Here is a 17,874-nt window from a genome sequence, read left to right as displayed (position 1 = left end):
AATATAGACAACAATATTGTGTTATAATCATCACACCAGCTAAGAGACTAGAACTTACTGCTTCTAACCATTAAAAAGAAAGGATCATTATGTAATGTACTAGATAGTGGTGCTAATTATTACTATAATGACAATCATATTACAATATATAATCTATCAGATTAACATGTACATTTTAAATTTGTTCAATGTTATATCCTAAATATATTTCAATAAAACATTTAAAGTAGAGCAATAAAAAAAGCTTAGCAACATATTCTTCATGTAAGGGATACAGTAGAGACTTTAAAGGGTAAAATAATAAATGTCCAGTATGACCATCTAAACTGAGGTGTAGGCGTTTTTTTTTTTTTTTTTTTTTTTTTTTTTTGGTCAACAATGGACCAAAATTGTTTCTGCTGACATTATATCATGGCCCAGCCCAAGATATGAAATAATTTTGTTGGGAAAAAAAAGTCACATCTTTTTCTCTGAATTGGCCTTGATATGGGTATGCTTCTGTGAGGAATCTGGCATACTACCAACCTTGTAGGGGTTTATGATTTCACTGTCAAGAAAATAGTTACATACATAAAATAATTATTAAATATTAAAATTCCATATAATTTAGAATCAGCAATCTTCATATTATTCCAACCTTTTTACTCTAAATGGGATAAGATTTCAGAGAAAGAACTAGTCAAAGAAAGACTTTTTGGTTGATAGTTCATGACCCAAGTTTCAAAAGTGATGCAGAAACATTAGGATACAGCATCCAGGATGCCAGGAACTGAAAATATTCAACAATATCAATTTCAGATTTTATCTCAGAAGAAAGACCTGACTTTTTCAATGGAGAAAACATACTTTTTTATCAAAATAGTTTTTGAAGGTTATGAATATTTCATAAAATAAGAAACTGGCCAAATCATTCTGCTCATTCAGTTGACAAAAGTCTGATGAGTTCCTGTTAGGTACAGGGCAGAGCTAGATCATTGGAGTATACAAAAATGCACCTGCTGGTAAAAGTGGATAATCTGGAGACAAATAAAGGTAGCTAATGATGTTACAAATTAACTTATGATACATGCATATGAGAGGCCACTGAATCATAAAAGACATGATAGAAATTCCAATGGAGATACTTGTCAAGATTCAACAAAGGTTCTGAGATCTGCAGTACACAGGAAACTGACTTATTCTGAAAATCTACTACCTTGACTATTTCCATGAAATTTAAAAGCTATGTTTATAAATGCATATATGGACCTGGGCATAAAAACTAAGTACATTAAGACACCCCTGGTAATGGCAGGAATCGTCTAAGTCCTTAGGATAATGTGCTTGATTCTCACTAACTACAAAATTGTTTATGGTCTCAAGTCCTCCCTCAGGTGAGGACAAAGACAAAAGATGAAATGGTTTTTAGATGAAAACCATTGATTCCTGCTGGATTCAGCCAACTCTTAGGTAGCCAGTCTTATAAAAGATACCTGCTTGCTGTGATGGGCTCAGAGCCTCACCAGTTACTAATGCTAAACAGACGTGGACTAGTGGAACTTCTTCCAAAGACAGGTGATAATGGCAATTTGGTGGTTTGTGGGTGACACTGTATTTTGAAAAATACCACATTGCATCCAATCCCACTGCTCCCTGTTTACACCCCTACAGAGCCCTGACTTATGAGAGGTTTCTGCCAGTCAGAGAATTCGATGAAGAGCCAGCAAAAATCCATTGTTTTGGTGGGAAATAGATACATGATTGACCTTAAGTAATAAACAAAGTGATCTTGGGGTGCCTGGGTAGCTCAGTTGGTCAAGCCTCATGTTTGGCTCAGGTCATGATCTCAGGGTCCTGGGATCGAGCCCCACATCAAGCCCCATATTGGGCTCACCACTCAGTGGGGAGTCTGCTCCCTCTTCCTCTCTCCCCTCTTCCCTGCTTGTGCTCTCTGCTCTCTCTCTCAAGAAAATAAATAAAATCTTAAAAAAAAAATAAAGGAAATGATCTCAAAAATACAGTCAAATCTAACAGGAAATTTTTTTTAAATCAGGTAAAAAAAAAGTTCACAGTTAAACTAATTTTTGAAAGATTTCAATTTAATAAGGAACCAATTAGAAACATCTCAGCATTTCTCACACACATATCTAAAACTTGATTATTCACTGAAATCTCTCTGTCTCTCTTTTTTAAAGATTTTATTTATTTATTTGCGAGACAGAGAGTGAGTGACACAGAGAGAGAGAGTACAAACTGAAGGAAGCACATAGGGAGAGGGAGAAGCAGGCTCTCCGCTGAGTAGAAAGCCGGATGTGGAACTTGATCCCAGGACCCTGGGACCATGACTTGAGCTGAAGGCAAACACTTAACTGACTGGGCCACCCAGGCATCCCTGAAATTCGTTTTTATTAAGATAATTTTATTATATAGAGAATAGGCATAAAAAGCTCTGTTGCATGTTAGATCTCACTTTTTGTAGATAAGTAAAAGTTAGTTTTAGAAGAAATATAATAATTAAATACAGAATCAAATACATAGTATTACACAATGCAAAAATTTTGCTCATGGTAATGCTTCTTGCATTTGATCAGTCTAAGGTAATGTGACATTGAACCTGGTACATTCTCTGTAAAGGTTTGACTATGGAATATATGAATCAGTAAATTTTCTTTCTCTTTATGGTACATATTCAAATACATTGATTGGCCATATTTTCTTCTTACTGCCTAAATCCTTCTCCCGATGTGATTTAGCTGCTTGAATATTTTTGTCTAGTTCATCTTTCACCTTACCAAAACAATGCTTTCCAGCAGTAAGAAAAAAAAAAAAAAAAAAAAAAGAATGAATCCCTGAAAAGAATTAGTGTATGACCAGATGGAAGTTTCGAAAGTTTGAGTTCAACATCTAGTTTTGGCATATTTAGGGGTAGGAGCTGAAACTTAAGTCCTAAATAGTAAGCCTACTACTGTGTAGTGTGCCTTCTTTTTGTCCCTTCACTCACCACCCTTCTTTACCCTGCTCTGGGCTCTGGAGATTGACCTCTAGGCTTCACATCAGTGGGCCTTTCTCATCTTCAGACTATGTGTTCGGTGCAACCTATAGGGACACTGGAAGGAATGCAGTCAGCCGCGTGCGTTTCTTCTATGAAGCTCTCTCTTCTATGTTGAGAGTGCTTGCTCACTGTCTCTCTGTCTCTTGCTCTTTTCCTCTCTCTTTCAAGGTTCTGCTCCTTCTTGTCCCCCTTAAGGCCTAGAGTGGTAACTGTACTCCACCATTCCTGTCTCTGGAATAGTGCTCTCCTACAGTGTCCTATAAACGTGCCCTCACCTTATAAATAGTCCCTTTATGATACTTTTGGCAAATTTCTTGCCTTCACCACTATCTGAGACAGTCTTCAACCACAAAACTCACTCTTCGTGGCCAGTGAGTTACTGATATTTCTCATGGATCCATTGACCTTCAGGTATTGGTGCACTACTTATTTGCAAGATAATCTGAAAATGTGTCCCCATCATGGGATTGGGGAAGAAAAACATTTATTGTTCAAAGGAATGTAATTCTGGTGTGGTTTTTAAAACTAAATTACTTGAGGTGCCTGGGTGGCTCAATTGGTTAAGTGTCTGCCTTTGGCTTGGGTCATGATCCCAGGGTCCTGGGATCAAGCCCTCCATTGGGCTCCCTCCTTACCAGGGGTCTCCTCTCCCTCTCCCTCTCCAGCTTCCCCTGCTTGTGCTTGCTTTCTCACTCTGTCAAATAACAAAAAAATCTTTAAAATAAACTAAATTAAGGTTTTTGATAACAACATAGTCATATGGTCTCACATACTATTTATCTCCAATTTTAAAAACACTTTGAATACACCCATATTTCGTGTTTCGGTTGAATTCAGGAAAAGCAAAGACTTGTATGAGAAAAATGACTTGAATCAAAGCAGCTGTGGGTAGTTGTGATTAAAGGAAAATTAATCTCTTTCCCCAAATACAAATATTTGCAGCTTATCTCCACTATATAATTATGATTTGGAGATATTGAACACATGGTCAAAGTAATTCTACACAAAACGACTATGAGGATGTTCTTCATTTAGCCATTGGTCTAGGAACGACTTTGGAAAGTAGGACACACTTAAGCATTCCAGACACATTTATGGAATTTTAGAGTTTGCTAAGAACCTAGAAAATATTATACACTCTGTTGGTCTGATGTGATATTATATCCAAGGTAATTAGGTTTGTTATGTTCGAAACAAGAAAGACTTTCTGATGTTACTCAACCAAAAATCTTGAATTTTCACTGAATGCCCGTTTAATTCGATGACACTGAAATGTGGATTTATTTATCACATATATAACGTATTTCTTATTCTTAATAGGAACATGGGTTTAATCTAGTTCTCATCATACTTTTGTTGTAGAAAAAAGTTGACACCACTCTCTCTTCATAGCACTGCTCCTTCTCAGCAAATGCAAATTTACCTTCTTCATGTCCTCTTTTTAGAGGGAATTCAGCTGCAGTTTTCTATTGAAAATGGGACTGTCATGGAAACAAAATATTTTTCTTCAACCATATATCAAAATGAGGGCTGATGTTGTCTACAACTAAAGCAAGTGGTAATGATTTCTCTCTGGCGTCTGGAACTTTACACATTCTTAAATTTTCTTTCTTCTGTGGTATGGAAACAGAGAATATGTGTATCTTGTCAATGCCCATTCTTTGGTAAGTATTATGCCTAGACCCATTACTGAGCCAGCCCGTGAAACTATTCTTCCCTTGCCTGGATGAATTCCCCAGCCCCTCCCACCGTGGCACAACCAGCTCCCATATCGCAGTCTGGCAAACCCAGCCTGATGTCCTTGCACACAGAATTTGTCATTTGCTGCCTCGCTTCTGTATGTGCACCATATTTTCTTAGGGTATGTTTCATACCACGTTTCTTTATATGTCTGTTTCTGGACCATACTGTGTTCTTTGTGGGATCCATCCTTGTCTTTGATAATCAGGAAACTCCTTAGAAAGTCAGGAGTAGGCATGAATGCTAAGCCATTCAACACTCTACTGATTCTCATTTATTTGCAGAGACAATGGAATAAAATAACTTTCCCTGGGTTTGGGAGAACCAGCAAGGTAACTTGAATATGGTTCTTTTCTACAGTGTGAGCTGACAGAGAGAAACTATGCCTTGCTTGTGATTGTAGCCCCAGACAAATGTACGTCTATTAAGGATCAGAGAATATTTGTTAACTATATTAAGAAGAAACAAAAACCTGCAAATCTTCACCATGTATCTTGCTTCATGATATAAAATCCACCAAATTTTCCACGGAAAAACCCAGTTTTTAGCCATTTGCTGACTTGTTATTTCACTCAAGCTTGTAAGCCTTTTCCCCAGGGACAAGTTCACTTTCCTTTCAATAGATTTCTCATTTCATACTGAATAAAAAGGAAAGGGGTGTGTGTGTGTGTGTGTGTGTGTGTGGTGTATATACACAGTTTTTCAGAAAGGAGAAGCACTCCTCCCTTGATCACACTTGAGATCGTGCAGAGCCCCCAACAACAACAGAAAACACTGACAGGTGTATCTTGGAAACAGAGGCACTGGTAGGACTATCCACTGCCTTCTGCAGCTCCTCTCTTTGCCTTACATAGAGCATCCTAGTGCGCCTGCTGCCCTTCTGGCTGGCGAGCTGCCTTTTGCTCCTGCTCGAAATACTGCCCCCTGCATGCCTCTGGGTTGGAAGGCTGGGCTGGGGACCCAGAGTCTGTTCTTGAATTTATGAACTGTGCATGGGAGACACGGAAGCACTCCATTTCTTCCATTGCCCTTATCGATATGGGCAAAGTCACCATCCTTTTCATCATCCTGCAGTCCATAAAATGAATACCTTTTAATGGATTGGGCATAATTAAAGGAAATATTATGTTAATTGGACAGACACCGAGGTAAGGTCTCAGCAGTGACTGTGTGGCTCAGGGCATCGCTTACACTCTAGATTGTATTTCAAATGACTATTATTGAGGGAACTCCCAAATATATTCTTGGCAAATATGGTTTGTTTCTTTGATTTTTTTTTCTCTCTCTCTTTTTTCTTTTTTTATTTTTCTAAGTTCACTGCTCTACTGGGTCTCAGCAATTACACTGAAAATGCTATTTTGAGCTTCCTCATAATTTTTCCTATGGCTTCCCTGATAAATGTTTGCTTTTTGCAAGGTTGTGATGCTTGGATCGAGGACTAAGGATGATGGCTAGTAAATTCCAAGTCTTCTCTTACATGTTTTCTTCAAAGCAGGCTTGTGTTTTCTTAGTATCTTTTATTAGTGGATCAGTCACCAATAAAATAGAAGAGGATAATTCTGACCAAATTCATAGTCATTTTTCATGGCATAACTGATAACGTCCTTTATAGATAAAATGTAATAGGCACTTAAAATAATCTCTTGAAACTCTTTCTTCAAAAATAGTGGTGGTTTTTTTTTTTTTTTTTTTGGTCAAGTCTTACATTATCTTTCCTTTTTAAGTGTCTGGATCATGTATCATAGAGAACATTAATTCCCTTTCCAGTGACTGCTACATTCCTGCTTCTCATTTTATTTTATTCATTCTATTTTATGGATTTTGCAAAGCTGACTTTCAGTTAACCTTATGCTCCCTGAGGCTAAACTTTTGATTGAAAATTATCTGAGGCTTTGAACTCTGGATATTCTAGCGCATACAGACCCGTCTAAGGTTTTAGGTGACTTGGAGCTGAAAACGCAGCTTTCAGAGTTGATGCCTGTGACCAGCTGAGGGCCCCGCTGGGAGCGCTAGGTGTCTGAGAATGTAGCAGTATTTCCTAAAGCTAAGTGGTGGTGCTAAGAATTCCTCCTCCCCAGCCAAGGTTATACTAGAGACATGGCTCTAGCAGCACGTGGTCCATTTCAACTTTTTCAGCATTTGACTGAGCAATTCATGGAAGAACTCACACCAAACCCACAGACTTCCTTTTCTCTTAAGCTTCAGTTGTGATCATTGAGCCAATCCTGGAATAGCCACTTCACACCCCTCCCACAACCCCCATCAATCCTCTTTGTTCTTACACCAAGTTTAAAAGCTTGAGAGAGTTCCAGACCTATGAGGATTGATTGGAGACAGTAGCTCCAGCTCCAGCCCTCGGTAAGTAATCGGTAATCCTATCTCACCGCAAAGATGGATGTCACCTCTGGAAACGCTACTTTCCTAATTTCCCCTGAAATGTATATCACTGGGTCTTACCATTATTCTGAGTTTTATCCCTGCTACTGAATAAATGATGCTCTGTTGTCACTTCAAACTCAAACCTGTGTGCAAATTCAAGTTTATCTCCCATTTTAACACAATGTATATGATATAATATATAGGTAGAGGAGCCCATAATTTGCAGTTGGAACATTTGAGTTTGGGACCTGGTTCAATTTCTTGTAAATTTAGGTGATAAATTTGAAATGTGACTAGCATTACTAGTATTACATGTGTTATAATATTTTTGTAAGTTTTTTCTCTTCCTTTTTATTCTCCCTGTCAGTGTCTAGGTCATCTATTCATGGAAATCCCAGACACGGCATTGCAAAGCCCGGCTTTCATAAACTACTGCCCTCAAGTCAAGCTCCTTGGTGTGATGCCTAAGACCTACCTTATATTGACTCAAAGATATGTTTTCACAGATTTTCACTTTTCCTTTAAATTCTCTGCTTCTAGAAGATCTACTACCTCCTAAACCCAATAAAGGACTCTGATAACTGCTCAATTACACACCACTCTCCTTCTCTCTGTCTTGCTTACTCCAATCTATTCCTCAAGCACCAACTGACCATGATTTCCTGTATATCAACCTATTAATTTCATTTAATACCTATTTGAAATAATCACACTAGAAGTTTGCCTTGCTTTTTGTCTAGAGGTTTGAATTTCATTGTTATTATTCATTATTCAGTATTTTCATTATTATTATTATTTTGTAGCTCCCTGCTTAACAATTCATGCCAAAGAAAGATTTTCTTTCCTCTGCTTTGGTTTTCTGATACATAAAATGAGGAACATTGTATTTTTTCTCTTCATAGTTCTTTAAGGGACTTTATAGGCTAATGAAAGCATTCTGAAAAACTTGAGTAAAATTAATAAAGATCTATATTTTTATATTTGCCTGTCAGTTTTATTCCTCTGTTTATTACTATTATTTATATCAAACTACTTTTGAGAAATTTATTTTTATTTTTTTTCAAGATTGTATTTATTTATTTGACATACAGAGATCACAAGTAGGCAGAGAGAGAGGAAGAGAAGCAGGCTCCCTGCTGAGCAGAGAGCCCGATGCTGGGCTTGATCCTAGGACTCTGGGATCATGACCTGAGCCGAAGGCAGAGGCTTAACCCAATGAGGCACCCAGGTGCCCCGAGAAATTTATTTTTAAACATCAGTTTTAAGTATCAGTTCATAAATGAAAGGTAAAACTGTGACCAGTTGCCATTGTGGGTATAGAAAGAATAAAACAAACACACATATATGTTTGTGTGCATTTCTTAAATACACTAAAGAAGAAAGAGAGTAAGGAAGAAAGGAAAAAAGGAAAGGAAAAAGGAAAGAACTGAAAACAAGAAAAGGAAGGGGAAAAAAGAACTTCGATAAGGCCAAAGACAAGAATTTGCTACCAAGTTTTCATTGAGCTCATTTACTTAAACTGTGATTTAAGACAGAATATTTTTATAATAGAATCACGTATCATCCAGAGAACAAATTGCATCCTCACTACAGTGAAGCTAGTGGGTACAGAAATCCCCCTTTGGATACAGGAAGTTAGTGGATACAGAAATCCCCCTTCCTCTAGGGTCTCACTTTCCACAGTTTCTGTTACAAGAGGTCAGTCTCAGCCCAGAGGCAGATGACCCTTCTGATGAATCGGCAGAAGGTCAGTGGTTGCGCAACACTATGTCACAGCACCTACGCCATTCACCTCACCTCATCTCATCATGTAGCCATTTCATCACCTCACCTCATCAGGAGAAGAGGGCTGAGTACAGTACAAGAAGAAGTCTCTCTTAAGGGAGAGAGACTCCTTGCTCACATAACTTTTGTTACAGTTTGTTATAATAGTTTTATTTTAATATAAGCTGTTATCCTTGATCTCTGACTGTGCCTAGTCTGTAAGTTGAATTTGACCCCAGGTACATATACATAACAAAATGCATATTCTACATATGGTTCAGAACTCCTGGCAGTTTCGGGCGTCCACTGTATTTGCATTCTTGGAATGTACTCCTACAGATAAGGGGGGACTGCTGTGTTGTAGTATCTGTCTATCATGGTCTTGGAAGAAAGAAAGAGTAACTTACAGGTAACAATATCCAGTTTTTTTTAAAGACCTTACTTTCTCCCCCCACCCAAGAAGAAGACCTTTTCTGTGTCTGCCAACAAGTTTTCTTTATCTGGTGACCAGTGAAGGAACTTGACAGTTTTCATAAACTGAAAAGTAATTGGAAGATATAAATTTCCAATTGAAAAATCTATAAATACGATTCAATTTGTTTGAGCAAAAACAGCTTCACTTTTTTGAGTCCCTACACTCTAGCCCCTGTGCTGATCTTGCTGATGGGTGGCATGTGTGATCTCTTCTTCATGTCTTTGGGTCTCTAGTTCCTTCTGGAGGTAAATCATTCCTTCTATGACTCTGTACGATATAGTGATTCTTAGCCTGTTTGGAAAATCAATACTTATAAGAATTTGATAAAAGCGATGACTTGTCTTCCCAATAGGTTCCTTCCTCCCTCCCTCCTTCCTTCCTCCCTCTCTTCCTTCTTTCCTCCCTCCCTTTCTTCCTTCCAATCCCTCCCTCCTTTCCTTCCTTCAACTCCCTCCCTTCATCCCTCCCTCCCTCTCTTTTCCTTCCTTCCTTCCATCCTTCCTTCCTTCCTTCCTTCTAGATGTTCAGTGTCTTCGGCTGGATAAGTCAAGTCCCATCATAGCACGGAATGCAGAATCTGCAAAGTCCCAATGCATTCTCTGAGACTCCATAGATAGAATGCTGGCTGTCATCCTAAGCTCTGCCAATTGAATCATCTTACCTAGCTCTGGGACTTTGTATTGAGAGCTAGAGATACAAAGAGACTGGGATAAGTTCCCATTTATTCTGGAGGAACAAGTGGGTGGAGCATTTAACGTTCCAGACCAGTGGGAAAGTGTTTTGTGCACTAGAGGTCCTAATCAGTGCCTTCCCGGAGTGTGATTTTTCACTATTGTTTTGGATGCTTAGTTTCCCTTGTTTTTATAAATGATTTCTAGACTCTACATCATGCTAGAAAATTCATTGAATTATCCAATATCCTTCCAGTAAATTCCTTTTCTACATAAGTTCACCAGAACTGGTTTCTATTGTTTACAAACAGGAGCCTTAATATACATAAAGATAAGAAAAAAAAAAAATCAGGCTATAGTTTCAGTGCTTTAATGAGTCTCCTAAGCCTATCCACGGATTCTGCCTCTCTCTCTTAATCTAGTGGTGTTGGTGGTTTGAGGGAGCTGTGGGAATGGGGGATTGGGTAAGGATGCCTGCTCTAATCCAGTTAATTGCTAAAAAAAAAAAATTAGGGGTCAGAAAGTTTCAATTTTCTCAGAGCATTAATATAAGGTGACAAGTCTTGAACTTGTACATATCAATTCCAGAAAGCCAAATTTATTTAGGAAGTATACACTTTTAATCCCAATTATGTACTTTAGATCTAGTTCTTGTTATTTTTGAGCTGAGAAACAAGGCAAATCTCTGTTCACTGAAAAAGTTAATCAAGAAGTGTCTTTCATAAGTTCTTCTGTAGTACATACTGAAGAGGTTTTATTAGTGAAAGAAATAAAACACCAGCACTTACATACAGGTTATCAGTGGGCTCACATACACCTGACCCAACACTTCTCCCACATGAGTCTTTTCGTAAAGAATTTCAGGATGTTTTACTCATGTAAGATAATCTGTCTAATATATTCTATAAAGACAAGTTATAAAAGTCAACCTGAGAATGTTTACAGAGAACAGATGGCCTGCTGTTGACTATCTAAGTTAACATATAACCAACCAGCCTATTGCATATCTGAATGACCCGCAATGCACAAACATTGCATAGCTTTTGTATAGCATTTGTATATAAATGACATTTGGGCTAAGAAGATGAATAAGCAGTGGTGTGTGTGTGTGTTTGTGTGTGTGTGAGAAAACTTTTCTCCAAAGTCATCAAGGTCTCCTAGCAGAACTTACAGTTGCACTTGTGAGGCCGTTATTATCATTAAAATTGCAAACATAAAAAAACTAGGAAGTATGGGATCCAGAGAGTAAGTGACCTGGGCAGGTGACATGACTTCAGAAAACAGAGACAGAAGGAAAACAAACCTCAATGTTCTTGAACCCTTTTTGTGCTTTCTCTTGTTTTGATTATGTAATTTCTTTTTTTTTGTTTTATTTTATAAAATTTTTTTTATTATGTTCAGTTGGCCAGCATATAGTACTTTCTAGATGGTGAAAAAAAAAGTTCAAAAGTAGAGTTTCCTTTCCTCCTTTAGAAGCCAATTTCTTTGGAAACAGAGAGTCAAAAAGTTCACTGTGTTGTTTGCTTATTAAAATTGATTGTTTCCCCTCCCCTTCTAGGAAAGCTACTCGCAGCTAAGGCTAGCATCATCTTTGCCCTGTGAAGCCAGCACATCCTCCTTGCCTGCCGGGAGCTAAGGAACTTCAGCAGAGGCAGCCCGAGGGTACGTCTTGTGTTCATTGGAGACAGAATTTATCTTTCATGCTTACGGAAGTCTCCAAAGGAAAGTTTATTCCCCAGGCAGGCATTACATACGGGAAAGCAGACCTTTCTCACACAGGCTGGGACTGAATGATCGTCTCCACGACGGAGCAGTTCTCCATAAGAACCGAGTCTTCAGCTTCTCCGCCAACGGGGGTGTTGTTTACGGCCACTTACACTTTTTGTATAATGAGAACACCTGTTTGCTAATAACTGTACTGAGGCTAGCACAACACAGGGCATTAAAAAATAACATGGGACAACATCACAGATCACATACAGAGACAGATAGATCTTTGCTCTTGGTAGCTTAACGGACCATAGCTTTCCTAAGTAGCTAAATTGTCTTACAGATTTTCTAGTATTTATTGCGTTTCATTTTAATAAGCAGTTATTATAGTTGAATAACTAATTACTTTATAGCAGGTGTAACAAATATCATGGAGGTGTCATCAATTAAAGTGTTTTATCACTCCTTTTCCTGTGTCGCAAAGTAATAATCAAAGGCAGGGCTTTAAGAAATAAAATGAGTTCCATTGGTGAAGCAAATTAAGATTTCATTTTCAGTGAGACTCAGTATGCTTCAATGCTGCATGAATAAACTAGCATAGACCAGAAGCAATAATTTTATCGAAGTGATTTGTGAATGTGTGAATAAACAACAACAACAAAAGATCTTGACTCCATTCAGGGGTCTGCCCCTCCTGAAGGAACACAGTGTTTGGGTTCCTTTTCTCTTTCAGTTGGAAGACTATGGAGGAAGCAAAGTCTTCTTCAGTCTTAACGTGTGACCATGGTACAGAGGACGAGACTGCGAAATGCAATTTGGCTAGAAATAGGAAAGCTCTCACACTTCTATGGGTCTATCTGGAGGTAATATTTAAAAATAAAGACTAACATCAGAACATTAAGGTATGGAGTTTTAAAATGTCTGCAGGGGGGGCATGTTGATTAATATCCTTTTTGAGGAGTCCAAGGTCAGACAAACTGTAGTAAGAATTTGCTAGTTCTCTAGGGATACTGATAAATACAACTGTTGATGCAAAACATCAAAAGTAAAAGTTACCAAGCAATCAAAGGACTAAATTCCCAACTGCCATCCCCTCCCCCATTTTTTTAAGAGAGAGAGAGAGAGAGCGCGCGAGTGAGAGTGCATGTGAACAGGGGTGGGTAGAGCCAGATGGGAAGAGAGAGAGAGGATCTTAAACAGGCATGGAGGCTGTCATGGGGCTCGATCTCATGACCCTGAGATCCTGACTTGAGCCGAAATCAAGAGTCTGATGCTTAACAAACTGAGCTACCCATGTGTCCCTACCAACCTCTTTATGATTACATATATTTATATAATCATATGTATTCAAATATATATGTATCTTTTTGTGTATGTGTGCATGTGTATATATACACAAGTATATATTCATTCTTAGAAGCAGTTGGCAGAATCATGGAATATTTGAAATACAGAATTTACAGGAAGTTTTGAGGATCACATTATCACAATATTTATCCCTCTATTTTGTAATAAAAAGCTGAGGACAGACAGTTGAATTGGCTTGTCTAGTTTCCATAGTTAATGGCCAGGGGTAGCATTTCCTTAACATATAACAGTGATAATTGCACATAAATAACAGTATATGTTTCTACCTTAAAACATCAGCTTAACTCATTCTGCAAAAAGAATTTTAGTTTGGTCTCAAATTTAATCTCTTTATTTACCAATACAAAGGCTATCTGCCTCCTCAGGAAGGGTAAAAAATTACTTTAAATTGCTCTTGAAATTCATTTACTCTTTACTATCAATATTCTGACCTTCATTATCTTGCAAGTAGAATGTGATCATATTAACACAACTTAGCTGCAAATGCCCAGCTGTCCAGGCAGAACCTCAGGGCCAGTCCCTTCCCAAGTGATACCAACAATCCCCACAGAGGCAATCATTTACTCAGCTCTTAGGGTTCTGTTCTTCCAGGTGCTTCTTGGAAGTTTGCTGTCCCCAGGTCCTAAGCCACTGCGTTAAGATGCTGCTGTCCTGTTTCTGCAGAAATAGGGAGATTCTGTGTGGCCAGACCCTGTGAGGTTCCTTGGGTCTCAGGGCAGTACATTTTTTTTTCCCCCCGGTGCAGTACTTGTGCTCAGAGCCTCACAACATCTTCAGGACGCTCTTGCTGTCTCCTTCAGACGCAAGACTCAGATGCCATTGAATACTTTCCATCATCTCCTTTGTCTTTTCACTCCCTGCTAGCCTTGAAGAGCGTCTCCATTTTCCAGAAAATATCAGAAGGCAAATGAACACTTGCAGAAGAGGAGAATGTTGTTTCTCTGCCACCACGAGAAAACACTCAAGTGCCAGCTTCCCCCCGCCAAGACAACTTCCCAGGAACATCGTGAGATACGTTTTACTTTCTGAAAACCGGCGCAAAAGATGGATCATCATTACTTTAGTTATCCATTTCCTTTTGTGAGGATGATGAAGATCTTTGTGATTTGCCCAAAATACTGAGACTCCTTTAAGAGATGCCTTCTCTAGTTATTCAAAGAAAAACCATCTCTAAAGCAACCTTCAAAAGGAAAGCTCTGTATTTTGTCTGTGCTTCGAATGCCCCACTTTTTATAAGTTCCAAATGGACCTCAAGACTTTTTCTGGGCCATTGACATGGAAAATGATAGTTGACAGTCTGTGGCCATTAACAAGCATTCTTGGGAGTGCTGCCATGGCAGTGGGCAGCCATTACTGTCATGTTGTGAGTAAAAAAGGTAGAATCATGGTATTTTAAAAATGGAAGGGAACTTAGAAGTAATTTTGTTCAACTCCCTTGTCTTATGGATAAAAGTAGTCATGTAACAATTTGTCATTTTATACCCAATTTGGAAGCTTGCAATATTTTTCTATAAAATGAAAACATACAATCAAATAAGGCACTATTCCTTGCAGAGACACTCGATTTGAGCATAATATTTCTATTGCATTTAACCATTGCACGGGTGTCTACAGTGGTAACTCTCATCCTTGATTTATAACAACCCCAGGGACATTTTAGACTCCACCCAAGAAATTATTGACACACCTCAAAAATAACTCACCTTTCAGTAAAGAATTCCACAAAATTGTTTCACAGTAGGAATATTTCATAATAAAATAAGATCGGGTAGGTAAAGCGTCTCCTAAAATAGTGGGATTCTTAGAGCACTGATAAAATTAGTTGAAGGCTAAATGAGTATCTTGAATGGGTACGGAGGAGAGGATCAAAGAAACGAAAACGTTCTTTATGTTTTCATGGATAAATGCAATAACCTTTAAGTGTCTGAAAATTCTATCAGAATGTTCAAATTCATTTCCAACTCAACTGAATGTCTAGTTTCCCTTGTATCATGCTATACCAGCCTTGGATCTTCATGGTTCTCCAGCAAGTTTCCAACTCCTTGTCCTTCCTAAGAGCCATGTGTTGTATTTGAGTTCCCAGTGGATCTGACATAAACACTGATGTGTGAGTCCATCCTGAGGAGGGATCATGTCTACTAAGTCCTTGGAACTCGGTGCCAACCAGCACATGGTTATTATGCTTATTTTTCTCAAGTCATCTTCTCTGACAAAGGTTACATTACAGGGCCAATTTAGCTGAAGTTAGCACACTAAGTTTATTTAATTAATTGAAACATTTAAAGTGGTGATAAAAGCATTGGTGGTCATTGAGAACTCTAGATGATAAGAGCTCTTTTCTCAGGGGTTGAAAAATCTGTATTTAAACAAACAAAATGGCTACAGGAATTGAAAATATTTAGACAATATTTTCCCCACGAGTCAAATTCCAATGACACAGATCCACTAGAGTGATTGTATTGACAAAGTTTATATAAAGGCCATCAAGGTACCATTGACTGGAAGCAAATTGGTTATAATTCGCTTGAGAATGTTGTGGAACCTGCATTCATTGTCTTCTGAAGTCAACTTATAAAATCAAACCAGCATCCTCATGGACATATTTAATAATGCATTCAAGCAGGCATTTTGCCAAATCCCTTTGAAACAGTATTAAATAGAAAGATGTTTTAAACATTCATTTTGATGAATGGCACGTAGGTAATGACCTTGTTCAATCCACAGAGCTGATACACAATAAAGGCACTGACTAAAAGAGAATTTAGTACACTGAGATGGAATTCATTTTTAGTACACTGGATATTTAACTATCTGTGTGTTCTTTATGTCAATTTTAGGAGAATTTTTTTCTAATTATGAAATTAATACTTGTTCTTTGTAGAAAATTAGGAAAATATAGAAGAAAAGATAAGGGAGAAATAATAAAAAAATTAGCTCTGAAAAATAACCACTGCTTGTTTTCATATAAATCCTTTTAGATAAAATATACAGATACATATTTATGTTTTATATTTTATATTGGCTTTTATATTTAATTTTATTAAAAATTTTTGTATTTATTACTATCAAATTAAAATTAAACAGTACATGCTATTGTAAAACTTAAAATAAGAAAGGTAATTGTTAGAATGACTATAGATAAAATGGAAAAGTTTAAATACTTATTTTACTTTATAAGACTTCTTAAAAATAATTATCAAAAAAAGAATACCTTTAAATATAATGCATTTAATGGAATTATTAGTTATATTAAATAACATAATTTTTTAACTCTATTTGGGCATTTATATATTTCCCTTTTGGGGGGAGGATGTTATTATGAGTATTTCTTTGATGAACATTTGTGTATTTAAATATTATTAGTTCCTTTTTAATTATATTAAATTTAAACGTACCAGAATATGATTATACCCTGTGTCAAATTCCTAGAAACGTTCATTTGGATAAAAGGGTGGGAGAACTGTTAAGTACTCTTGTCATATAGGGTCAGATTGTCCTCCATATTTGATCCAATTTTTTGGATCACATTATCAATTTAGGAGAGTCTGTTAATGTTCCTTAATCAATTCTATGGGTTTTAGTAATACCTCATTTAAAACCCATGTATTTACATGATAGAAAGATGTTGCTAATGATACTAAAATGCATAAATCTTATTTTCATAAGTTTTACATTCCCAAAGAAGTATTTGTATTTATAATTTATAAGGGAGTTGTGGTAGTTACTTCTTTCCTTTCTAATGTCATCCTTTGACTCTTCTTTTTAATATCCTCTACTCCTCATGCTAACTGCTTTCTGGGGACTGAATATACCATAATTTTTGTTATCTCTGGGTCTCTGAGGATTTCCCTGTTCTCCTGGCCCATTTTTCCCCTGCCCCTCCTTGGCCCCATTTCATCCTACTCATTATCTGAGGCATCTTCTCTGTCCTCCCTGGTGTGGGCTGGGCACCTCTTAAACACTGGGTGACAGCTCTAATATAGTATTCTCTCCATCTATCAGAAATTAAACACCTGTCCAATTGATTATGGTCTTTGTTAGATGGTGAAATATGCAAGGACACAGAGTCTTATCTGAATACCATAGAAAAGTACTGAGCATGAACTAGGCTCTCTATGAATGTTCGCTGAGTTCCTCGTGCATTATGTAATTTTTTTTAAGTCACCATGTGGACTAGGTGTTTAATCCAACACTCAAGAATATCTGTAATTCATTTCAAGAATAGTTCTTGAAATTTGTGTAGCCTGTGACTAGATTTCCAATAAGCTTAAATAAATTTAGCATGTTTTCTGTACTGTGTTTGTTTTAGAGCAAGAGCCTTTAGCAGGGCATAAAAATAAACATTACTTAGTCTAACTAATAAAGCATGGTTAGAGAAAGCTTTAAATATATGTATATTAATATTTTATCATTCTTGTCAATCACTTTATCTTAAAAAAAATTAGAAGATATTATTTATTTATTAGAAAGAGAGCAAGAGAGCACAAACAAGTGGAGTTGCAGAGGGATAGAGAGAAGTACACCCCCCACTGAACAGGAAGCCTGAGTCCCAGATTCCAGGATCATGACCTCAGCCAAAGGCAGATGTTAACAGACTGAGCCATCCAGGCACCCCTTGTCAATCACTCTAAAGATGACCATTGAAGCATATTAAAAATGTTTTTGTAATTGGATTATCTAAATGACCATCAACAGGACTTTAGTTGTACTGACATGAAAACTGGTCCACAAAAAGT

This window comes from Lontra canadensis, unplaced genomic scaffold, assembly GCF_010015895.1.
Source record: "Lontra canadensis isolate GAN:19392208 unplaced genomic scaffold, GSC_riverotter_1.0 scaffold102, whole genome shotgun sequence".
In the NCBI taxonomy this organism is placed as follows: domain Eukaryota; kingdom Metazoa; phylum Chordata; class Mammalia; order Carnivora; family Mustelidae; genus Lontra; species Lontra canadensis.
Note: the sequence above shows the minus strand (reverse complement) of the source record.